Source organism: Polypterus senegalus, chromosome 11 (assembly GCF_016835505.1).
Source record: "Polypterus senegalus isolate Bchr_013 chromosome 11, ASM1683550v1, whole genome shotgun sequence".
NCBI classification, from domain to species: domain Eukaryota; kingdom Metazoa; phylum Chordata; class Cladistia; order Polypteriformes; family Polypteridae; genus Polypterus; species Polypterus senegalus.
The window spans coordinates 154,619,787-154,645,723 of NC_053164.1; the positions used below are offsets into that span (position 1 = coordinate 154,619,787).

At 39.3% G+C, this 25,937-nt stretch overlaps 1 protein-coding gene across 4 annotated transcripts in view; it reads left to right on the forward strand.

Annotated features, from left to right (window-relative positions):
- chrm2a (cholinergic receptor, muscarinic 2a) overlaps window positions 1–25,937 on the forward strand; it is a 656,161-nt gene that overhangs the window by 180,528 nt on the left and 449,696 nt on the right. For all 4 annotated transcript variants that reach the window (XM_039769949.1, XM_039769951.1, XM_039769952.1 and 1 more), the window contains exon 2: window positions 6,696–6,810. The gene's annotated coding sequence lies outside the window, so the exon portion shown is untranslated. The remainder of the gene's footprint in view (window positions 1–6,695; window positions 6,811–25,937) is intronic.

The window sequence follows — 25,937 nt, forward strand, 5'->3', positions numbered from 1 at the left end:
TGATGCCATTCTCTGCCTTCTCTACCAGACCCACTTGCATCTGAACAAAGGATGTAGTGCTGTTAGGATCATGTTCTTTGACTTTTACAGCACATTCAACACCATTCTGCCCATCCTACTGATGGACAAACTGTACAGGTTTAGAGTGGACTCACAACTGGTGAACTGGTTTACAGATTACCTCACTGGTAGACCTCAGTTTGTCAGACTGTGGAACTGCACATCACATACTGTAATCAGTACCACAGGAGCTCCACAGGGGACTGTTCTTTCCCCATTTCTCTTTACCCTGTACAGATTGAACTTTAATCAAAACTCAGGGATATGCCATATGCAGAAGTTCTCAGATGACTTTGCTATTATGGGGTATGTCATGAGTGGACAGGAGGAGAAGTATAGGTGTCTGGTGAATGACTTTGTGGGATGATGTCAGTCAAACCAACTGCTGTTGAACATTTCCAAAACCAAGGAGATGTTTGTGGACTACTGTAGGTCTAGACCACTACTGAGAGCTGTCTCCATTGAAGGGATGGATGTGGAGTGGGTCAAGACCTATAAATAGCTTGGAGTGCAGCTGAAGGACAGACTGGACTGGTCAGAGAACATAAAGGCTTTGTTCAGAAAGAGGCAAAGATGGCTCTTTTTTTGAGGAGGTTGGACTCCTTTAACATATGTAAGAATCTCCTGCAGTTATTTTATCAGTTGGTGGTTGACAGTACTATTTCCTATGCTGTGGTGTGCTGGGGTATAGCTTGAAAAAGATAGATGCTGAATGTATTAACAAGCTGATCAGGCAAGCTGGATCTGTGGTTGGTATGGAAATGGACTCTCTGGTGACAGTTGCAGAGAGGAGGACATTATGCAAACTGCTATCTATAATGAACATACAAAACACCACCATAATTAAGCAGAAGTATTTGTTTAGTGGTAGGCTGCTATCACAGAACTGCAATACGGACAGGTACAAAAGATCTTTTGTCCCTAGAGCCATTAGACTCTTTAACTCCTCCCATTAGGGGCGAGGGGTGGTTAAGCTCTGAGCCTGATGTTACCTCTCTGCCTATAAGCCATATTAGCTGTATTATCTATGCACTACATCTGATATCTCATTTCTTGCTCACTACTTTTTTAGAACATGTCACTTTAAACATGTTACTTGTCAGCTTAAGCTATGTCACTTTATTTTATTTAATTTTACTTTAATATTCATGTCAGTTTAGTGTCTGCCACTTTAATATCATGTGCCATCTGCCACTTTGGTAGCATAGTTTTATTTGCACAGTTCCCATTGCACTGGCATTAAATGTATGCACCAGCTTGTGATTGCATTATCTGTTGTGACAGACGACCGGGATCCTTGCCCGGTTGGGACACCCCGCTGAGAAGAGGACCAGGGAAGAGGACATGTTAACTGCAGTACCGCCCCTGAGAGACAAGAGGGCAGCCCCCCTCAACCCTGCTAGGGCCCTAGGCCACCGACAGGGGATGCCTGGACAACTCCGGAGCCTGGGTCTGCAGCATTTCCACCATACCCAGAAGTGCTGCCATAAGATAATCAGGGAGCACCTGGAGCACTTCCAGGTGCAGTATAAAAGAGGTTGCCTCACTCCATTCAGAGTGCCGGAGTTGGGAGGCAGAGGATGAAGCTTGGGAGGAGAGGAGTAGAGGTGGCAATAAAGAGAGAAGCTGAGAAAGGACTGAGCATTGTGGGTCTGTGCATTTTGTTGTGCTAAAGATTGGGAAGAAAATAAGCGTGTGTGTGTTTTGGACACAGGTGTCTGCCTGTTCGTCTGTGTCGGAGCTGACACAGTGTCTTTTACACGGTGTCTTTCACACTGCATAGCATTTGTTATTTGTATAATGTAAACTTAAATGTTTGTATTTAACTTGGTATAATTCTTGGCTACTGGTACCTAAATTTCCATCTGGATTAATAAAGTATCCTATCTATCTATCTATCTATCTATCTATCTATCTATCTATCTATCTATCTATCTATCTATCTATCTATCTATCTATCTATCTATCTATCTATCTATCTATCTATCTATCTATGTTGGTTATTTGCAAACATATTGGTGATGTTCCTGTCCGTGTTCTGGTACTCTTTGTCAGATGCCTTTTGTGTAAAACCCATTACAAATTGTTATGGGATATAAATGTGAGGCTACCTTTAGGGCTACAAAGTCACGTCCTTCATGACCCCCAAAGCAAATGCATTCTCACAACTCTCACACTAATTCAAATATTTAACTCATAATGCAAAGCAAGCAACACTGTTTTGACATCCTGCTTATTGGAACAAGATAAAAAATGTGATTCATTAAAATGCGTATGCTTTCTTTGTGGCCATGCTGTTTGTGAATGTGATTTAATTTAAAATTTGCATGTGTGCATTATAACAAATACATTTTTATTGTAATTTAAAGGGGATATGTTTTCATCTTTTGTTTCCTTAATTTATTTAATAATTTAGCAGTATCACTTCTGTAGGGTGGGTCAGCAACAAATGCCACACACTTATAATGTTTATGTATAATATATATCTACAGGTTAGTTTTTTACTTTTGTGTGGTTGTGTGTGCATGATTTTCGTTTTCTTTTCTCCTTAATGCCAAATAACTTTTGTAAAAGCATTTTCTCTAAATAGTTATATCACTTTTTGTATTATCTTTTAGAATAACATATCCTTAGGTTTGCTCTTTACAGAGTTTGAGATTTTTTTTATTAATTCTCATAATATTGTAATATTGCTTTTAATGTTCAAATTATTGTTCCTCCTATTGACTCTTTCTCACCTTCTGCAACGATACCTTGATGCAGTATAAGTTAGAGCAGAGAAACACTAAAATGCTGAGCCAGTGTCTCATTTGATGAGGGAAGGTGAATGTAAAGTGGAAATAGGATGGAGTAGTTGGAGAAAGTGGAGAGAACTATTTTTCTTTTCAGTTCATCTGATTGCTTTAAGATATACCATTAGCTGTGAGTTTAGGCATATGACATTGCCCAACTAGCTAGTATTTCTTTAATTCAATAAGCTATCAGAGTAGTTTGCCACCACCAGTTAATTTACAATAACCACAGCACTGCACTAATATAAGCATCCATTCACATACCGCACTTTTGATACTATACCTCAGGAATAGAGGCTGGTCGAGAACAAATGCATAATCAAATCATTTTTAGGTAGATGTACATAAGTTTTCACTTCATATACAGAACTCATAAACCATTCAGAGTTTATACTGAAATTGTCTGAGCTAGTATACTGTATAATGCAGTATTTGTCTTATAACTCCATCTACCCTTTAGGCCAGGGGTGGAAAAATTCGATCCTAGAGAGCCACAGTGGCTACAGGTTTTAACTCTAAATTCTCTATTTATGACTAGTTTTTACTACTAATTAACTTCATTTTATTTTTTTTCAATTTAAGACACAGATCCTTTAAACCAGGGCTGAGGAACGATGGTCCTGGTGGGCGGAATTGACTTCAAGTTTTTGTTCCAACCCAATTGCTTCATGAGAAATCATTCATTCCTGATAAAGTGCTTATTATTTAAGTGACATTTTTCTGCTTCATTTTAGTTGAAAAAAACCTGCTGTGACTGAGGCGCTCCAGAATCGCAGTTGTCCACCCCTGCTTCAGGCCTTATCACATAATAGTGTATATATAATAAGCTTAAAAATGAGAACCAATTTTGTCTACCTAGTCCAACAGGATAGCCTTGTTTCCCTCTTACTTAGAGAATGTGGTATTCTAAATTGAGATGTTATTAGCCCCTTAGCAAAATTTTCACAAGTTCAAGTCATGTGACATATCAATGTACATGCTGTTCTCTAGATTAGCTTCAGGTTGAAGTAGCATAAGACATCAGATTACACTTTCTTTTGATTTTAGCATTTTTTAGAATACTTTAAACCTCAAACTATCACATTATTAGGAGAAAACTGTGTTCTATCAATCAAATACAGTAAAACTGTATATTATGAACAGTATACTATTTGACAATTAAAAAACAAATTATTTTTACACCTGCAAAACTATGACTTTGTGGACAATTCTGGTGTGTAATACAAAGTAATAAAATCTGACAAACCTAAAGCTCATTGCTGAAAAACTACAACTAAATAAAGAATAAGAAATCGGGAAGGGGGCAAATAGTTTTTCACACCACTGTAGCTAATTTGTGATTTGGGAAAAAAAACACATGATCATAAGAAACAATTTTAGTCTGCCAAGGTTGTTTGGTTGGATAATAGTTCAATTGTAACTAATTGTAACTCAACTCAAGCTGAAGCGATCTTGGGTGCTGCAACAGGACAATGACCCAAAACACACCAGCAAATCCACCTCTGAATGGCTGAAGAAAAACAAAATGAAGACTTTGGAGTGGCCTAATAAATTAAAAACATAAAAAATACATTTAAAAACTAAAAAAAAATCTTTAAACTAGAAAAACATCTATTAGCTTTCGTAAAATTAGTTACAATTGAACTATTATCCAACCAAACAACCTTGGCAGACTAAAATTGTTTCTTATGATCATGTGTTTTTTTTCCCAAATCACAAATTAGCTACTGTATTTTTACAATGATATTTACAACTAGCAAAATACCCACGCTTTGCAGTGGAGAAGTAGTGTGTTAAAGAAGTTATGAAAAAGAAAAGAATTTAAAAAATAACGTAACATGATTGTCAATGTAATTGTTTTGTTACAGTTATGAGTGTTGCTGTCATCAAGGATTTGATTAGCATTATTTCTTTGAATCAGGTTTGTATTTGGAGGATGTGTTGTGTTCAAGTTACATTCCGTGTTTGTCAACCATTGTAAAGATAACAGGTTTAATTCATCGAATTAGTACTCGCAAATCTTAGATGTTTAACAGGCATTCCCGATATTAAGTTGTTGATTTGCCTGCAAACATTTAGCGGCAACGTGTCTATGAACTTAATTTAAACTTAAGCTTTACACCTTGCTTTCCTAGTGATATGTCTACAAAGGCTTTTTCAGCTTCAGAGGGTTGTTCTTTTCTTACTGAATCAATAAACAGCTCGTCTTCCTCTTTATCTGAGACATCACACACTGCATGTACGGGTTTACCTTTCCCAGTCCTGCAAACTTTAGCTGGACATTGACATTTTCCACCGTGTGGTTTGTTTCCGAAGTAGCTGCACTTATGAATATGCTTGTATGCGTCACTCGCTTCATATTCTTTTGCTGCCTTCTCAATTGTGTAATGCATGTTTTGTTCAGCGCTCTTTGGAGCTCTTGCTTCTTGTCTGCGTACTGCGTTCACAGTCAGTTCACATGAGCTGCTCAGAGTACATGCATCGAAGGTCCTCAACTGTGTTTGTGCTATCTCATGCGATCTTGCGATGTCCACAGCTTTATTTAATGTTAGCTCAGACCCGGCACTTAAAAGTTTCTGTCGCACTTTCGCTGAGTTTGTGCCAAACACTATTCTATTCCTGACCACCTCATCTTCATTTGCATACGCACAGTCCTTCACCAGCAATTTTAACTCCGTTACAAAGTGATCAAAAGTCTCATTTATACCCTGCATCTTCTCCTTAAACTTGTATCTCGCGAATATCATATTCGTCTTAGGCATGACAAATGCCTCAAAACGGTCATAGTAAGTTTTCAGTACCTAGGCTTCCTCCTAGGTGAGAGTCCATGTAATAAGGAAAAAAAATCTTATACTTGGGAAACCTCAATATTCAATAATCGCCACTATTTTGCTTCTGACATGTCTGATGAAGACACAGTAAGATCATATAATGATAAAAATATAAAAATATCACTATTCAAGTAGAAAAATTAAGCAAATACAAAAAGAAGATGAAGTTACAATTTAAAAAAATACAAGTATTGATGTAAAATTTCAAGCAGGCTTAAAAAAAGTGAAATTGTTAGACAAAATGAACTTCAGGATCAAATAACACAGAAATGCTAGATTAAGCTAAGGCATTAACAAAGCTAGCAAATGGAAAAAAACTTAAATACGTGAGAGATTCAATGACTGAGTCTGAATAAAACCCCATTAGACCAGCAAGACTGCAGTTGCCAGAAAAACGGCATCACCAGGCACAAATCATCTGGGGGTGATGAGCATGTCATAAGTTGAAGATAGCTGATTTTAATATCACCAGAAGCAAAAAAGAGGAACCTGAACATCAAATGTTATGAAATAATACTCTAGTTAATAGACCTCTTTTTGGCAATGATATAAAAGCTCTCCTTTCTGTCATTCACGGCTGTATTTCAATTTGCTTGAATAAAGTGGATTTGGAATTTTGCATCCCACTTCCCATTTCTACCAAGACTCCATTTCCTCATAGAGACAAGACTTTAGGACAGTATTTCCAGCACTGCCATTGACCTCATATCTTTAGACTGCAGGTAAAATTCTTTCAGCACATCTGTTACTTCCAAAATTGAAATTTATTTACATATTTTTGTGGTAATTTTTAATATTTAACTTTAACCTTTATTTAATCTAGTGTATGTTTTTCTATGCCTAAAAAAAGCAACATACCTTTAAGCCAGCAGAAATGCCATTTTTGTATAAGAGCTGTTTATTGATCAAACAGTAACATAACAGATTTTATATTCACCTTACAGCACTTCTGGGACACATTGTGTAGGGTCGGTTTGTTTCCACATATCCATGTGTTTTTTTTCTTCCACAGGCCAAGAAAATGCTGCTAGACTAATTGGCATTTCAAAATTTACGCATTGTGGACATTTGTTGACTGTTTCATTTGTTAAGTGCCATTTGGGAAAGGAAATATTCAGACTTTCAAGGTAAGGTCCACATTTGACTTATACTTTTTGATCATTGTGCTAGACAGTGATGTCATTTTGCATGTTTTATTCTATATATGTGACACAAATTTGAATTTGAAATTGAATGATTTCACTTCACAATGAACTGGTGTTCTATTGACTGCCCCCTATATTCTGTGCTTCTACCTGACCTTGAAATATGGTAATTGGTTAAGGAAATTAAATGAATGGTACCTTATTTGCTTTGGTACACTGAATGCTCTGCAGTTGGTTGGCGCCCTGCCCTGGATTGGTTCCTGCTTTGTGCCCTGTGTTGGCTGGGATTGGCTCCAACCGACCCCCGTGACCCTGTGTTCAGATTCAACGGGTTGGAAAATGGATGGATGGATGGACACTGAATGCTATTTTTAGGAAGCAGAGCAAAGTTCTTGTATAATTTCATGTACCTATGGTATACTGCTATGTATTCAACAAGAATTAATGAGCTGTAATTTTGAAGGTATTGGATTTTCAGATTATCTTAATACTTGTGCACTTTTTCACTATTAACTGATTGTGTGAGGGAAGATTTGATTATAGCAACATGTCTTTTTAAGCTTCTGTTTTGCTTAATCTTGCATATTTTTGCATTTGCTTGGGTTTGATTAACTATGGTGCTAGAATAAATTTCTATGCAAAAAAAATCTATATTATAGGCTTATTATTTCTCTCTGTCTTTGCACACACAAGTGTCTGACTTCAAATGAAAAGCAGAAACATCATGCGTGTATAGCTGAAATTTATCATGAAGCAAGGAGCTATATTTAACATGTTGCTAGTATAAAGAATAGTCTGACATTCCACTCAGTGGATTTCAAAGCTATACTTTTAGAAATTGATAATCTTCAGATAAAGGAAACAGTACTTAAAATTGTGATAATTTTGTCCATTTCTGTACTTCCTGTTTTCCCTTTTTTGTTTTCACATAATCTTTAAACCTTTCCTCTAGAAATCAATCAGAAAATTTTACAACTATTAAAAAGACGAGCAACATCAGCATAAATAGAGGCAATTACTAATTTACCTACATAATGCTGAAACTGAGCTTCTGAATGCTTATAACAATAACATGAATAACATCTTTTAACTTCTTCATCCATTTTCATCCTAACTTGTTAAACAGAAGTGGAAGACAATTTTTGAGAACAAGAAACAATTAAAAAAAATCTTCAGTGTAAATTATTATGTTTTTTCCAAAGAGTCACATTTAATTCCTACCACCAACTGTAAGAACTTAAACAAGTTACTTAACCCATCAGGGCTCAGTTTGTAAAAGGTATATGAGAAGACCAAGAGTTCTGTATCGTTCAGGAGAGCTCACTGCAGAAAAGTACAAAATAAAGAATATTTTATTTTGTTTCCTCTCAACTATTTAATCCATTAATTTACCACACCCATTTATTCATCACTATTCAAATAGGGTATTTTGAGTTTTTAAAAAAACATTAACCAACACTACTTTCAATCAATTCCTGCAGTACTACTACTGCACCTAGAAACATTCTGATCTTTCATTTCTGACTTTCTTCTCGGTCCTCAATTAATCACTTCTTCTAAATTAAAGCAGTTCATCAAAAATATAGTGATATTTTCTAAAATTCTCTGGTGTTTTTCCAGATTGACTTTGACGTTATTTATTGTTGTATATGCTCTACAAGTTTTACCTGAATAAAAGTTAAAAAAATGACCAGTTAACAGCTTAACAATTTTTTGCAGGTTAAAACTCCACTACAGAATATCCCATAGTATAATACTTGCTCCAATTTTTTTTGAATGCCCTTAGAGTCAAAATCTAAAGGATTTCAGACTAAATCAAATTCATCTAAATCTTTGATTTTTTTTCCAAATGGAGCTCTGTAATAGGAATAAATGTTTCATTTCATCTGTTAATGCTGGTAAGAAACAACATGACGATCAGACAGCTGAACCCATTTAAAACAATCATTTGTATTTTCAGCAGTGCATTTTTTTTTTTTTTTGGAAGTGATGCTAATTTTGTTGAAAGCCTTTGACATGGCATTCATAACATTTCCTTTTGATTTAAGTTCAAGTTTATTACATGTTAATATTTTTGAACTTTCTTGGATTACTTCATTATTGCTTCTGGATGCAATTTTTTCAGGGATGGATATTTTGTGGAAACATTACAAGTAACATTAGATATATGAATTAAAGAGAGTGAGAAACTTATTTCAATAGTGCAGGAGGATTTCTGAATCATCATGTTATCATTCTTCTTGTTAACATACTTAATATAGGGATGCAATAAAATTCAAATTTTGTATCTTAATTTTCTTATTTTCAACAATTGACAGTGTAACCTGCAGTATTGTTAAATGCAGTTCCATTTCTTTTTACTGTTTTTTTTCTTTCTTCCAAATAACTTTCTAGCTCCTCACAAAAGGGAATAGTTAACATTAAAACTTATTGAAATTTTTGTTGAGCATTACAATTTACTAGAATTTTACTTATTATTCAAAAACTAGCAGCTAAAATTGCTTACAAAAAGAAAGCAGATTTTAATCAAATACATAAAAATAGCAGACAACAGAGCTGAACATAGTCCTCTGGAATGCAAGTAAAGGCCAAGTGCAGAAGTCAGAAATGCACCAGATACCTCAGGTTTCATGAATCATTTCCATACTTGGACAGAGAAAGAAAATGTATGAATGGAATTCATTCAGCTTACTTGTAAAATGTTGTGATGCAAGAAATACTCTTAAATAATTAGCCCAACTCCAATTTCAAAATCTTAAATAATACCCCTCCCCCAATTCCAAAAAAGTTGGGACACTGTAAAATGTAACTAAAAATAGAATGCAATGACCTGTATATACCAACATTAAATACAATTCTCCATGTCTAATGAAAATAAATATTTTTCTTCTGGGAACATAATTATTACATTTTCATAACAAAATTTAAACATGGTAAATGTTTTTAGACAGCAGCCATCAACTGATGATCTCATTCTACATGTTTAGTAGAACGAGTTCCATTTGTTCTGTTCAATACATAAAATGACCATTTTTATACTACCAGGTCTCAATATTCAAATCATGATAGTAAACAACTGGGGCCTCATGTATAATGCCGTGCGTAGAATTCACACTATAACATGGCGTACGGACAAAAGCGTAAATATACTTACGCACAAAAAAATCCAGATGCATAAATCTGTGCGTACGCCAGCTTTCACGTTCTTCTGCTACATAAATCCTGGTCAGCGTGAAAAGTAATGCACGTGCACGTGCCTGCTGTCCCATTCCATCTCCTCCCAGAATTATGCCTTTTTGAATATGCAAATCAATATAAATAGCCCTTAAGCTCAGCCTTCTGTAAAAAGGCAATGGAAAAAGCAAGGGGAAAAATAGAAGAATTTCAGCAAATACCAAGTGGAGGCAAAGAAAAACGTACTATTTGTTGGTTTAAACAGTGGTATAAACAACAAAAGGAAGTTGATCAAGGATAGCGTGTCGGAGAAACTTCAAAGCTCATGTTCACAAAGTCACACAGTTCCCCAAAAAAAAAAGAAGTTGTCAGATATCAAAGTTGCCGTGAAAAGGCTAGTTTTAGCCCACCATCTGAGTGTCATATTGTGAGCTGGGGGGCTGATCACACCCCTAGAGATTACAGACACTCCTGGGAAAACCCCTGAAAACGCTGACAGACTACCTTCACATTGCTCCTTATTTCCGCTCTGTCACATGACAAACCTCTTGCGCGGGACTTCACATATTTAAAAGCATGTACAGAACCTGTCAGTTTTGGAATTGATAGTTTTGCTTCTCTCTCTCTCTCTCTGACATTCAATGCTCCTGGTGAAACTGTCATCTCTGACTTGTCATGGAGCACGTTTAAACTTTTGAAAAAAGAGACAAATGTTTTTTTGCAGTATTTGAATAAAGTTCCTGTTTTCTACAACCTCCTGTGTTTCTGTGCAAATCTGTGACCCAAGCGTGACAAGTGGTACCAGGAGTGGTTGCACAGATGGATGCTGAGGAGTTATTTCAAATCTTTCAGAAGGTTCCGCTTCCTTACGATCCGGAGGATGATTCTATTCCTCATCAGAATGTCCCACCTCATAATAATCAGCAGAATATTCCTCTGCCTCCACTTCCTGAAAATTCTAAGAATTTGCTGATGAAGATGGCTCCTTCCGATGACCAAGAGATGTTTCTTTTGGCTTTTGAGCAAGTGGCGACTGTGTTGGGATGGGACAAACGACACTGGGCTGTTATCATCACCCCTTTTTTGTCTGGGGATGCCTTACTTTTCTTAAGGAATGTGCCTTGCGATAAGTTCAGCGATTATGATTTCCTGAAGCAAGTTGTGTTGTGTAAGACTACAACTTTTTTGTCTAAAGGTTTTGCACTTAATGACTGGAAACTGAATATGGACGATCCCATCCGTGTGCAAATACAAGATTTGATTCATAAAGTACATTGCTGGTTTGAGGGGGACGAGATGGAGCGGGTTGTAGAAAAGCTTGTCATGGGATATTGTACTGGCCGGGATACCCGCAGTTCTCCGAGATTAGTTTCTTCATTATGATGTTGAATCATTAATGATTGTGGCCAAACGCTTAGAAGGTTCTCAGACCGCTTGGAGAAAAAGCAGTGAATTTGGTGCCCCGTATGCTGTGTTACAAACTGTGAGAGAGAGCCCAGGGCAATCTCATTGCTTTGACCGAAGACTGGAACATCGACAGGCTTCAAGACCTGACAATCGGATGTCATCAGGAAGGCCTCCTGGGAATGCAGTTAATGATGAAGTGCCCGCATCTGGAGAGGCAGGAGGAGGCCGAGGCCATGGACATCGGCCATGGACATCCTTCTCATTCTAATTGAGACTTCCGGTTGAGTGAACGCTGGCGGGACTGGTCGCCGCTGCTCGCCGGTAACTAGAATATTGATTTTGCTAAGACTAGTGATTTTGATGGTATTTCTTTTGCCATATTGCTGACGTCTCTGCGTGGCTATATATGCTATATACTATATACTGTGTCTGCATTTAGCTTCAGCCTAACCTCCGTTTCGTTTGAAACTTACCGGTTTATTCTCTGCACGTCTGAGCTGCTTGCGGCCTCCTTGCCTACAATGTGGACTGGTAGGATTTTTGCTTGGTTGTTTGTTTGGAGTCTTCTGTCGCACGTTATTCAACCTGCGACTGGCCTCCTCCAGTACCCAGGTGCTGAGCTGCTTCGACTGCGTCTTCTCCAGTCTGTGCCTTTGCTGTTGGTGCTATATTTCGACCCGGACGTCATACTTCTCCCTCGTCAGAGATACATCCATCGTGGGTCCCGCCGGAGATTCCGAACGGACGCCTTGAAAGGAATTAACTCTTTTTGGTCTGATTTTCGGCACCCTCCACATAACACAGATAGGAACGCTGACCATAGCGTGTTGGCCAGCTTAGCTCGGTCGACTAACACCACTGTCAAATGCGACAGCAACATTGTCAGCTTTGGTCTATTGAACATCCGCTCACTTACGAGCAAGGGACATCTCATTCAGGATCTCCTCATTGACCGTAAGTTTGACTTTCTCTGTTTAACTGAGACTTGGCAGCAACCTCAAGACTTTTCACAACTTAATGAATGCACCCCCCCGGGGTTTGTTTACACTTGTCAACCCCGTGCATCTGGCCGTGGAGGAAGTGTTGCGATAATTTATCGCGAGAAGTGGAAAGTCCTGCCGTTGCATGCTCCTGCTGTTAGCTCTTTTGAATCGACTGTGTGTCAACTGTCTGGGCCAGTTCCAACCATCATTGCAACTGTCTACCGTCCTCCTAAGTCTAACAACAATTTTTTGAACGATCTTGCTACCTTCCTTACCAATCTATCTGTAATTACTCCAAATATAATTCTGCTGGGGGATTTTAATATACATCTGGACAATATCAATATCCCTCTCACTAGAGACTTTTATCTTGCCTGAGAGGTTTGGATACCTGCAGCACACTGATGTTCCTACCCATTGTAAAGGACATATCTTGGACCTGATTTGCTGCTCTGGTGTTGTTCCTTTTGATCTTACAGCAGATGAACTCACTATAACCGACCACTTTCTCCTCTCATTCAACGCTAAACTTACCTTTTCTGTTCCTAAGCTTCCACGTCTCATAGCCTTTCGTAACATTAAGAATATCAACTTGAATTTGCTGTCTTCTAGAATTGATTCGCAAATGGACTTTTATAATTTATCCTCTCCCATAGAACTGGTCTCATATTATGACACTTGTCTTAATGGTATTCTTAATTCTCTGGCTCCGCTAAAACCAGATCTGTTTCTTTTTCCTTTTCTGCCCCCTGGTTTACGCCTGAACTTCGGCTTCTGAAAGCTAAAGGCAGGCAACTTGAAAGGTTGTTTAAAAAAACCAGACTCTTTGTCCACAAAGAGATGTATAAAATCATCTACTCTATTACAAGGATTGTATAGCTCAAACCAAATCTAATTATTACACTCAGTTAATTACTAGTAATACAGGTAACACCAAGTCTTTGTTTTCTTTACTTAATAATGTTACACAACCTCCAGACTCTTTACCATCTCACCTTCACTCAACTGCCTTCTGTAATTCTCTTATGTCTTTTTCAATGAGAAAATCCAAAAGATACATCAGCACCTTGGTCCAGATCCTTTCTGTATTTCTTCTGAACTACACTCACCTATTCACTCTTTCTCTTCTTTCCAGCTTCCCACTTCCTCTGAAATCTCAGATCTCATCTGCAAATCCAAGTCATCTACTTGTCAGCTGGACCCCCTGCCTACAGTTTTGGTTAAAGCCTGCCTCCCTCTCTAGTCCCTCTTATTTCTGCCATCATTCACTCTTCTCTTACTACTGGTATTATTCCCTCATCTTTCAAAACTGCTGCTATAACCCCAATATTAAAAACCTGGTTGTGATCCTACTAATTTCAATAATTTTCGCCCCATTTCTAACTTGCCCTTTATCTCCAAAATTCTTGAAAAAATAGTAGCTATCCAACTTCACACCCACTTGTCTCACAATAATCTATATGAGAAGTTCCAGTCTGGTTTTCGCCCCCTTCATAGTACAGAAACAGCACTTGTTAAAATTACTAATGACCTCCTTATGGCTGCTGATTCTGGTCTAATCACTATTCTCATCCTTCTTGATCTGAGTGCGGCCTTTGATACTATTTGTCATACCACTCTCCTTAATAGATTATCTTTGATTGGCATTACTCACACTCCACTTGATTGGTTTAGATCTTACCTTTCAGGCCGCACTCAGTTCATACAGCTTAAAACTTTCACATCCCAACCCACCGCTGTTACTTCTGGTGTGCCCCAAGGCTCTGTCCTGGGGCCTCTTCTTTATTATTTACCTTCTTCCCTTGGCAATATTTTTCGCAAATATAACATTAATTTTCACTGTTATGCTGATGACACCCAGCTCTACCTTGCTGGTAAACCCACCTCCTCTTTTCCACCACCCTCACTTATTGATTGCATTTCTGAAATTAAATCCTGGTTCTCTTCAAATTTTCTTAAATTAAACAGTGACAAAACTGAGGTTCTCCTCATTGGTTCAAAATCATCATTATCCAAAACCAATAATCTTTCTTTTATTATTGATAACTCTGTTTTTTAACCCATCATCTCAGGTCAAGAGTCTGGGTGTCATCCTCGACAGTACTCTATCTTTCCAATGTCACATTAATAACATCACCCGGTCTGCTTACTTCCACTTACGTAATATTAATCGCATTCATCCCTCCCTCACTCCTCATACTACTGCCATTCTTGTTCATAGTCTTGTCACTTCTCGGCTGGACTACTGCAATTCACTCCTCTTTGGTCTCCCTAATAAATCTCTTCACAAGCTTCAGTTAGTCCAGAATTCTGCAGCACGTATCATCACTGGAATCCCATCTTTTCACCATATTACTCCGGTCTTGCAGCAGCTTCATTGGCTCCCGAACAAGTTTCGTATTGATTTTAAGATTCTGCTACTAACTTTTAAGGCCATCCATAACCTCGCACCTCCATATCTGTCTGACCTTCTACGTGTTGCCATTCCATCCCGTAACCTTAGATCCTCTCCCTCCACCCATCTGACCGTTCCTCCCTCCCGTCTAACCACCATGGGGAGCAGAGCTTTCAGCCGTTCTGCTCCCAAGCACTGGAACTCATTACCTGCAGATCTCCGAAATATCAAATCATATTCATCTTTCAAATGTAAACTTAAAACACATTTGTTTAAAATGGCTTTTTCTTCTTCCTCCTAATTATAGTGGTTTTGTTTGGTTTTAATTTTTAGATTTTCTGATGTTTTAAGTTGTTTATAATTGTGTTTTGTTGTTTGTTCGGTTTCCTTGAGTTCTCTGAAAGGCGCCTTGTATGAATAAAATGTATTATTATTATCGCCACGAATATTTCGCTAGTGGCGCTGAACAAAGATGTTTCCGGTGTGATCAACCCAGTCACTTGGCAAAGGAATGTCGCCTGTCTCCAGCTCAAATGATGGAAATTGGATTGGCTGAGGTTTGATGCTCCCGTATTCCCTATTGATCTGAAAAAAAAGATGGCTTATTGATCTTGGTAATGTTGGGGTGCCACAAGATCTCGGCATTATTGGACTCAGGCAGTGACCTTTGTGCTGTCAGATGGGACTGTCTTGACAACGGATGCCTTAGTAACACTGAGTGTTAAAATACATTGTGTACATGGAGATGTTAAAGACTATCAGACATTGCTTCTTCCTTTGACTTATAAACGTTGTCACTTTAAAGTTTAGTCTGCCGTTTCGGACTCCTGCCCCTGGCCATTACTGATATGCAAAAGGAATGCCCTTTTTCCTAGACTAATTACTGAATGTCAGGCACCAGTCGTCGAGTCTCCTGTTGAGCTTAGTTGGGGGGTTAGAAGAATAAGGCCTGGTGGTGGTCAGGGAAAATCTAGAGCCTGTGGAACTGGACCCGGACACAGACAGATGGACAACAGTTTAGCACCCATCACACTCATTTAATATATACAATATTTACAGTATTGTCGTGCTCAGCCTAGTGCCTCCAGCACCGATCCCCCAAAGTCCAGGCCTCACAGTCCTTTGTGCCTTCCTTCTGGCCGCCTCCACTCTTCTCTTCGAGCTCTGTCCTCTTCAACCCGATTGCTTCCCCGGCAATCCCCCGTGGACACGCCCCTGTGTGCTGGCTGCGCACCCGGAAGCCATCCGGGTGTTCCCAGTCCTCTTCCCTCCAGCACTTCAGGGTTCTTCAGGCACCGGGGCACCGCCTGGCCCCCAACACAGCCAGGGCGGTTGCCCCCTCGTGGTCTGGAGGAGGCACACACCCTCCTCCGGTCCTCCTGGGTTTCCCGGCTAGGCTCCACCCCGAGCCGCATCTGACAAGCCCCAACTAGATCTTGAACCCAATCTCTCCAGTGAGACTGAGGGAGATATCCCCCCTATTTCCTAGAGTGGCAAGGAGGCCCTTCTACATCTTCTCAGATTGCAAATGCCCTCGATCTCAAACCGAGTACAAATGAGCAGTCGGATTTTGTGCGCTTGCAGCATGCTGATAGCTCATTTGGATAATGCATTTAAACAGGCTTGCTCAGCTAATGACTTCTGTTACCAAGAGCGTAAATCCCGGGGCTTGAAAACTCCAAACTTTCTAGAAAAAGACGGTTGCCTTTTCAGAGTGATTTCAGATCATTTAATGGGGGAATTTATTGAACAACTAGTTGTTCCTGAAGTACATAGGGAAATTCTTTTGCAGCTGGCCCACTCTCACATCTTGAGAGGGCACCTGGGGGCTGATAAGACCAGAGATCGGTTATGAAAACAATTTTATTGGCTGAATATGGGAAAAGATGTTGAACGGTTCTGTACTTCATGTCCTGACTGCCAGATCATCTCCACTTACTGTATAAACCTCATTGGGTTCCCCTTTGTCCTATGCCTATTTTGGAAGTCCCCTTTCAGCGGATGGGATTAGATATTGTAGGCCCTTCACCTAAGATATAAAATAAGTATCAATATATGCTGGTGTTGGTAGACTATGCAACACGATATCCAGAGGTGGCTGCTTTGAAAAAGGCCAACTCCTCCACTGTAGCCAAAGCTCTATGTGAGATTTTTACTCGTATTGGCATCCCTAGAGAAATTTTAACTGATCAGGGCATACCTTTTACTTTTCGTGTGATGAAACAATTGTGTGACAGCTTTGCTATTAAGAAATTGAGTACCACTGTTTACCATCCACAGATGAATGGTTTGATTGAACGATTTAATAAGATGTTAAAACAGATGATCAGGCGAGTCGCTCATAATGATTCCACATCCTGGGACTCTGTCCTGCCTTTTGTTATGTTCGCAGTGCGGGAATCACCACAGGCGTCCACTGGCTTGAGTCCATTCGAGTTGTTATTTGGCAGGCGCCTGTGAGACATCCTGGATGTTGTATGTTAGGAATGGATAGGAAACAAGACAACAGCTCTTGGACCAAGCTTTGTAGATTGGGTAGTTTCGTTGCAAGACAGAATTTCTAAGCTTTCTTCTATTTCTGTGGCGCATCAGTAACGTGAGCAGGAAACTCAGAAACGTCTTTACGATAGGCGCTGTAAGCTCCGTGAATTCAAACCTGGTGATCGTGTTTTGGTACTAATACCTGCACAAATTCCTAGCTAAATGGCAGGGCCCTGCCATTATTGAGGAGTGTATGGGACCGGTAAATTACAAGGTTAGAATACTAGGCCGGCGCAAACCATTCCAGATTTTACATGATTATCTCTTGAAGGAATGGCATGACCGGCAGGGGGTTTACACTTCCTTGGCTGCTGTTTCTCAGACCGATGTTGCCATTGGTAACGATTTGACTGACTCACAAAAGACAGAATTGTTATCTTTGATAGAACGGAACACTGATGTCTTTTCAGACTTGCCAGGTGTGACTAACCTTGCAGAACATAAAATCACTACTGAACCCGGTGTTAGGGTACAGATGCGGCCATTTTGGATCCTGGAAGCACGACGAAATATTGTGTGCAAAGAAGTCAGGAAGATGCAGCATTAGGTGTAATTCATGAAAGTAAAAGTGACTGGTGCAGTCTGGTCATATTAGTCCCAAAGCGAGACGGTTCGGTTCGCTTCTGTATCGATTTCAGGCGCTTGAATAAGGTCTCTAAATTTGATGCTTATTCAATGCCACGTGTTAACATGCTGTTGGAAAAACTGGGTCAGGCGACCTATATTTCCATGCTAGATCTCACAAAAGGTTATTGGCAGGTGCCTCTAGAGGCAGACTGTTGTGAGAAAACAGCGTTTGCGACTCCTGACGGACTCTTTGACTTTACGAGACTCCCGTTTGGTCTTCATGGGGCACCTCAAACTTTCCAGCATATGATGGATCAGATCTTGCGTCCTCATTCTGAATATTCCGGGGCATACCTTGATGATGTCGTAATTTTCAGCAATAATTGGCATTCACATTTAAAATGTTTTCAGGCTGTCCTTGAAGGAGACAGGCTGGCTTGACTGCTAACCCTAAGAAGTGTAAATTGGGTATGTCTGAAACTCAGTATTTAGGTTATTCCATTGGCAGGGGTTTACTTTGGCCACAGTTAAGAAAAGTGGAAGAGATGCTTGCTTACCCCCAGCCAAAAACGCAGAAACAGGTACGCTTTTCTGGGGCTTGCTGGTTATTACAGAAGATTCATCCCTGACTTTGCAAATAGGGCTGCTCCTCTTTCAGAACTTAGTGGAGGCAGGAAAAACCACCCTATTGTATGGACAGAAATTTGTGAACGTTCCTTTTGTGATTTGAAAACTGCTTTGTCTTCTTATCCGGTTTTGTGGAATCCTGATTTCTCTAAGGATTTTGTCCTACAGACGGACGCAAGTGCATTTGGTGTAGGCGCCATCCTGTCCCAGGGGTTTGATGGAGAAGAGCACCCTATCACATATTTGAGTAGGAAATTGCTTCCTAGGGAACGCAATTATTTGACTATTGAGAAAGAATGCTTGGCGATTAAATGGGCTGTTGAAGCGCTTCGGTATTAGTTATGGGGTCGAAATTTCACATTAGTGACTGATCATGCTCCACTTCAATGGTTATACTGTCAGAAAGATACAGTACAAACTCTTGTATCATGAGATGGTTTTTGCACTTACAACCTTACAGCTTTACAGTCAGGCATCGATCTGGCTCTGAGCACGTTAATGCAGACATATTGTCACGCCTGTTTGAACCTGGTTTGGATAATCGCTTGATTCACACAAATGTAAATAAAGCTGAGGGAGGGGGTGTGAGCTGGGGGGCTGATTGCAACCCTAGAGATTACAGACACTCCTGGGAAAACCCCTGAAAACATTGACAGACTACCTTCACATTGCTCCTTACCTTATTTGCACTTTTTTTACGTGACAAACCTCTCACACGGTACTCTGCATAGCAGAGTATAGCACCTGTCAGTTTTGGAATTGATTGTTTTGCTTCTCTCTGTCTCTCTCTGACATTCTCTGCTCCTGTCGGAACTGTTATCTCTGACTTGTCATGGAGCATGTTTAAACTTTTGAAAAAAGAGACAAATGCTTGTTTGAAGTGTTTGAATAAAGTTCCTGTTTTCTACAACCTCCTGTGTTTCTCTGCAAATCTGTGACCCAAGCGTGACAATATGAAGGCTTATTAGGGTACAGAGAAAAAAAAAAAAGGCACACAGTGGGGAAAAAGCATGCAATGCCAACTTTAATCCCTAAATTTCCACTTTAATCACGTAGTTTATTTTGTCGTTACAGTAAAATATCATAAACTTAATCTTAAAATCGTTTAATTTGCTAGTTTCTCAATCCCATTGTAACTAAAGTAGCACGTTAAATGCTTTGTTTTGTATTTGATCTTCTATGTGCTCTATGTGTGTGAATCACTACGTGCTTCTGGGCTTTCTCTTCCTCTGATGGGACATAGAATCCATTACATTTGTGATATTACAGCTCTCTGAATAATTAAAACTAACCAAAGCCCGCCGTAACATATGGAGGTGTAAGAATAGGAACGGAAAATGGTTAGAAAGGAATTCAGTATAAAAAAGGCTTAGGAAACTACCGTATAAAATAGCAAGGAGCAAAACAAATGCCAAAGGTCAAGAGAGTACCTTCCTGTAGCAGGCTACGGAAAACATAGACATATATAGATAGATGCCCAGATAGATGCATTCACTTTGTTGCCCAGTCGACATGAGAAGTCAGCGCATCCGCACTATTGCGAGTGGTAAAAGTGCCATTTAAACTAATACAGGTAGACATGGAAACCGGGTTTTCTGATGAAAAAAGAATAACATTTTAAACAGTATCGTTTACATACAACAGACTTTGGCAAATCGTTTACATGCAATTATTTATATCCATTTATACACTAATAATGGCAATTATTAAATAATAATAATAATAATTATTATTATTAAATAATTCCTCCTGTATAAGTAACATTTCTCGTACTGCTTTCTTCCATCTCTGAAACATTTCTAGACTTCGTCCTTTTCTTACGCAACACAGTACTTAAGTATTGGTTAATGCCCGAGTATTCAAAATTCTGCTTCCAGGATAATAACTTGCTGTTCTAAATCCACTGAACATACTACACCTGTTCTCTCTCAACTTCACTGGCTCCCTGTTAACTACAGAATACAATACTAAATACTGCTATTAACACTCAAAGCTCTCCACAACCTCACTGATCTCCTACAGACTGACACTCGTCTCACTCACTCTGATTCTCATCTGCAGCTGTACTTTCTGTACCACACATCAAACTCTGTGCTATAGGAGCTCGAGCGTCTCTCATAGTGCTCCTCAATTCTCTTCTCTCTCATATACATCAGCTCGATTCAATAACACATTTTAAAACTACCCTCAAAACTTATACTTTTCAAACTGGCATACCAATTGTGAATTTTGCACTGTTACTGCCAGTTATCTTTGTTTGCTAATTATTGCTGTTTGATTTAGCCTTCTGTTTAGCCTGGAGAGCAACGGTGGACATGGAAGGAGGATTAGAGATGGCGAGCGGGGCTCTGTTGTGCGTTCCCCATGATGTGAAAGGAGGGTTGGAGTGGGTGGGCGGGGCTCTGTCGTGCGTTCCCAATGACGCGAGAGGAGGGTTAGAGTGGGCGGGTGGGGCTCTGTCCTGCGTACCGCATGGTCGGGCGACTTGGTCGATTATATTTATAGAAAAGCAGCCGGTATCGAAAAGAACAATGAAAAGTCAACGTGGCTCTGAGGTTCATATGGACTGTAGCAGAGACGAAAGCGACTGAGGCTGTACGCATGCCTCGAGAGCACGGGTGGACACAGCAGGAGAGTTAGAGTTGGCCGGCAGGGCTCTGTCGTGCGTATCCCATGACGCGGGAGGAGGGTTAAAGTTGGTGGGCAGGGCTCTGTCGTGCATATCCCATGGTCTTAGAGTTGGTGGCCGGGGCTCTGTGAGGTGGCGGGCGTGGCTCTCTGTCTTGTGCTCACTGTCGTGCGTGCCCTTAGTGAATTATATATATAGATACTGAGATGTATACGTGATATTATTTTTATGATGATAGGAATTAAAGCAGTGACTGTTCATGTCTCACGCAAGATGCTTGCTGCGCCGTGTGCTACCTTTGATGAAATACTTTATCGTGGCAGTACTGTCTCTTTCGAACGTACTAACCCCCAATTCCTGTCCTTACTTTTCTTTCTCCAAATACCCAATCGCCACACAATCAGCTCTGTAATAGATGTTAAGCCATCTGTAAGCTTAGAATGCCGGTTCTTCAAAACTTTTAAGGAACATTGAAATATCTTCGTAGTAGGTGTTTAATTATTCTATCCATCTATCCTTCCAGTGTCGCATCAGCACCAGCAAGAATACCGTGTGAGACAGGAACAATCCGTGAATGGAGCATCAGCGGCTCGCTAGCACTGTGGCACCATGTAGTTAAAGTTTTATCTGTATAATATAATAAACATATTTTGCTGCATTTCATCTTAAAAATAATATCGTCATCCTATGTTAATACGTGCTAACATGCTGCATGATATGTTGCATGATACACAAAAATGACGTAATAAAGCTATCTAACTTTTTATGGGAAAATCCATTCTAACTGTTAAATATATTGGATATCAGAATTCAAATGAAGTTCAGTATCACATGTGCAAGCAGCCGGTATCTGATCTCAGATATGTGGTTTATTGGGATGAAAGCAGAAGCTAAGTCTAGACAGATTAACAGCCCATAGTTGGACACCTGAACACCCTAATACTTCTAGTCACACACACTCCTAAGGGTCAATATAGAGTCATCACTTAAACAAAAAAAATATCTTTGGCATTTTCTGAATGGGGGACCAAAGTACTGTATCTGAATATAGCCTATGGCCAGAAGGGATAAGAGGATTCCAAATGTTACTGTGCTATAGGGATATTGCACTTATTTACTATAATGATTACCAAGCTTTCCCTATTTTATTGCTTTACAATCAACATGTTTTAAAGGTTAATCTGACATCACTTAATATTTCACTCTGTGAACCTTATGTTCATTTTTTCTAAATGGATTAACAACATTTCAAATCCCTCTATGTTTTTAATTACTCAGTTTCCATGTCTCAGAGTACAGTTCTACAACACACTTCATGTGTTAAACTAGCATCTGCCTCTTGTGCTTTAATAGTAAATCAGTTTTCTGTCTAAGTATATCTTTGGACTTATGGAGCTCATTCCACATTCCGATGTTCTCTTTTCTAAAATGAATGGTCATAATAAAAAGCATATTTCTCTGTACACTGATGTTTAAATCATCTTTCTCATATATAATTTCTATCTGCATGATTATTGTTACTACTGCAATCAGTGTTTGCATTTTCAAATTAAGTTCAGTTTTGGTATACAGGTGAAATGTAGGTTGTGATCAAGTTTTTATTTTCACTCAAAAGATGAATAAAACATTGCTTTGGATAAAAATAAGACTTGTTTTCAGGTTTTCATTGAACATAACAAAATCTAACTACAGTCACACTTATTTGACATACATTTTAAAAACGATACCTAGAATACTGTTATAGATTGTGAGTCTATTTGTAGATTTTTCTTTTCATTGGCAATGGTTATCACTGCTGCCTTATAGCTTTAGGCATGAGGAGCCCCAACGAGCCACTTCAAAAACAGTTCCCAGAAAAAGGGAAGTAATGATAGTTGGGGACTCAATCGTTAATGGGATTGAAGCACAGGTTTGCTTCATAGACAGACAGTCTAACACTCTGTGTTGCCTTCTGATTACACAGGTGGGAGACCTCCCAGAAAAGTTTGATAGGCTCTTGGCCAGAGTGGAGGTGGATCCAGTTGTCATTGTTCCTGTTGGAACAAATGTCATACATAAGGGTAGTCTGTCAGTTCTGTAATTCAAATTTGAAGAGTTAAGTGCCAGGCTAAGGAGCAGAACTGACAAGGTAGTCCTTCTCCAAAGTTCTGTTCATGCCACGCTCCAGCACAGGAAAGATTGAGGATATTACAAGGCTTAACATGTGGCTCAAATCTTGGTGTAGAATTGAAGGGTACTAATTTATGGTGCATTAGGATGCCTTTTTGGAACAAATGGGACCTGTTCCGCCATGATGGGTTACATCTGAGCCAGAGAGACACCAGTTTTTTGGAGAAGTGTAGGAGTAGGTTAGTTGAGGATTGTTTAAACTTGGGTATTTTTAGGGAGTTTATGACGGGCTAGGTTTAGAACTGTACATGGAGGAACAAACTATTGTGTAAAAATAAAAAGGAATAGTAATTTAAATTCTAACACAATGTTTAAATGTAAAAGTAGTAACAGATTAAAAATAGCTTGGCTTAATGCTAGAAGTAACAAAAATAAAGTGAGCAAAGGAGCATAATTATTATATTATTGCAATAATGGAAACCTGGCTAAATAACAAAGATGGAGATGAGTATAATATATACATATATATAAACATGTCTTAGAAAATACAGATAGAACAGAAAAGAAGGTGGGGATGCCATTTATGTCAAACAGAATTTACATGCGAGTCCTCTTCACTTGAACAATGAGCCCCATCAGTAAGGATATGTGGCTTCGCCTGGAAAGCATTAGGAAAAGAGGTATTATTTTAGGAGTGTGTTATTGACTGCCCTGTGCAGACCGTAATGTTATTGATCACCCAATGCAAACAGTAATTTCAATGCACATATTTTTAGTAATATTAAAAAGGCATGTTTACAGGGGGTATTATAGTCATGGGGAACTTTAACTACCTGAATATTAACTGGGATAACCTTTCAAATGGCAAAGCACAAGAGCAGGAGTGTTTAGAAGTATTCTGGATTTTGTATTTTGTAATAATCAGGACAGAACTGAGGGTGTAGAAATGATTGAACCACTAGAGTCAAGGGACCATAATATCATAGAATTCTCAGTGTTTTGGAAGATTGTGGATGTAAAGTTTAACTTTAATAGAGCAAATTTTGAGCAGATGCAGTAAAGTCAAAGGTGGATATACTGGGATAAGTTTTTAAGTGTGTGAACAGTCAAGGAGCACATGTAATGCAGGACACGTACATACAGTACCTGAATTTGGAATTAACAGGAAATTTTTAAAAACTCTGCTGTGGATTAATAAAGAGTTAAAAAAGAAGCTGCTGTGGATGAAGGTTCAAACAAATAGCAGGCAGACACCAATTCTAATAAGCAGAATCTTTTATTTCTGACTTCTTGGTGAGCAGAGTGGCTTTTCCTTACAGAGAGAAAATGCAAGGAAGGCCCCCGACAAGGGGGGTTCAGCTGCATTTATAACAAAATCTTCAAAGAGAATGGTTAGAAAAAAAATAGAGCAGTTCCATCCAAGGCCATAGAACATTCTTTACAAAATTTTGCTGATTACAATGGGAAGCATAAATTCTAGTCTTATATTTGGAATGAAGCTTATCAGAAAACTTGTCATATGTTTGGCATCTTACTTGGACAATAACCAGACACTGCTTGAGACAAGCCGGGGAGTGGCTGAGAGCTGCAGTCCACAGCTGGAAGCACACTTCTGTTAATAATAATACCTAGCCAAACAGAGAACATGCAGATTTTCATACAGAAGCTAGCAATAGATTTTAAATTCCATTCCACATTCCCCCCTTTTTAAACTTAAAAGTTTAAATAATAAGAGAGTTTAAGCTAAACAGTCCAGGTCGAAAGAAGACTGGGAAGAGAATTGGGCCTGGGAAAGAAGATGCATGCGTTCTGTGTGGAGGAAATAAGCTTTAGTTATTGAGGCAGTGAAGAACTTCTGGATAAAATAACGGATTAACGGAATAAGACAACAGCAAATCAAAAGAATAACAATTAAAGCAACTAAAAGGGAAACAAAAATGGATTAGAACCATTGGCCCCAAGAGCCAAAAGTGGATATAAACTATTCATAGAAAACCTTTGTTTTTAAATCATGTTCCTGGGCTTACCACGGATTATACCCCCAGTCCTGGTCGCCAGTGTTTGCAAACACATCACTCCAGCTTGAACATTCAGATAGACTGGAGGAGGAATTCAAATCAGTTTTGTACCTGGGTCGGGTCACACAAACATATTTTTCAGACATTCTCCATTTGTATTGTCCACTGGACCCACAGGGAGCAATGGAACAAAAGTCAATCTGGAACGAGGCAGTTTTCCCTATTTGGAAAGTTAACGTGGGGAAGTCCCCATGTATTTGCTTCAATTGGTGAGCCCGATGGTCACCACCTGTTTGTCCTTGTCCTAAAGTCAGATGGATAAAAAAGATTAGGACTAGCAAAGCTATGAATGCCATTTTTTGCAATGCGACGCATGAATCCAGGCGGGAAGTCCTTTGACTTTAACGGCGTGAGGTGTGGATAGCAGCACTTGGAATGGTCCCCTCCAGCGAGGTTGATGCCAGTGCTTCCTTTGGGTGTCTCTGACCAGTATCCAGGTTCCCGTTCGCCAAGCCTGGTTAACCTGCTCGTGGACCTCCTTCAGGGATGCTCGGAGACCTGTAAGACTGGAAAGAAAATCATTGTCCACAGTATGCAGATTGACATTGCCAATGACCATGCCAACAGGCATGGGTCGTCCGGTCAGAATTTCAAAAGGC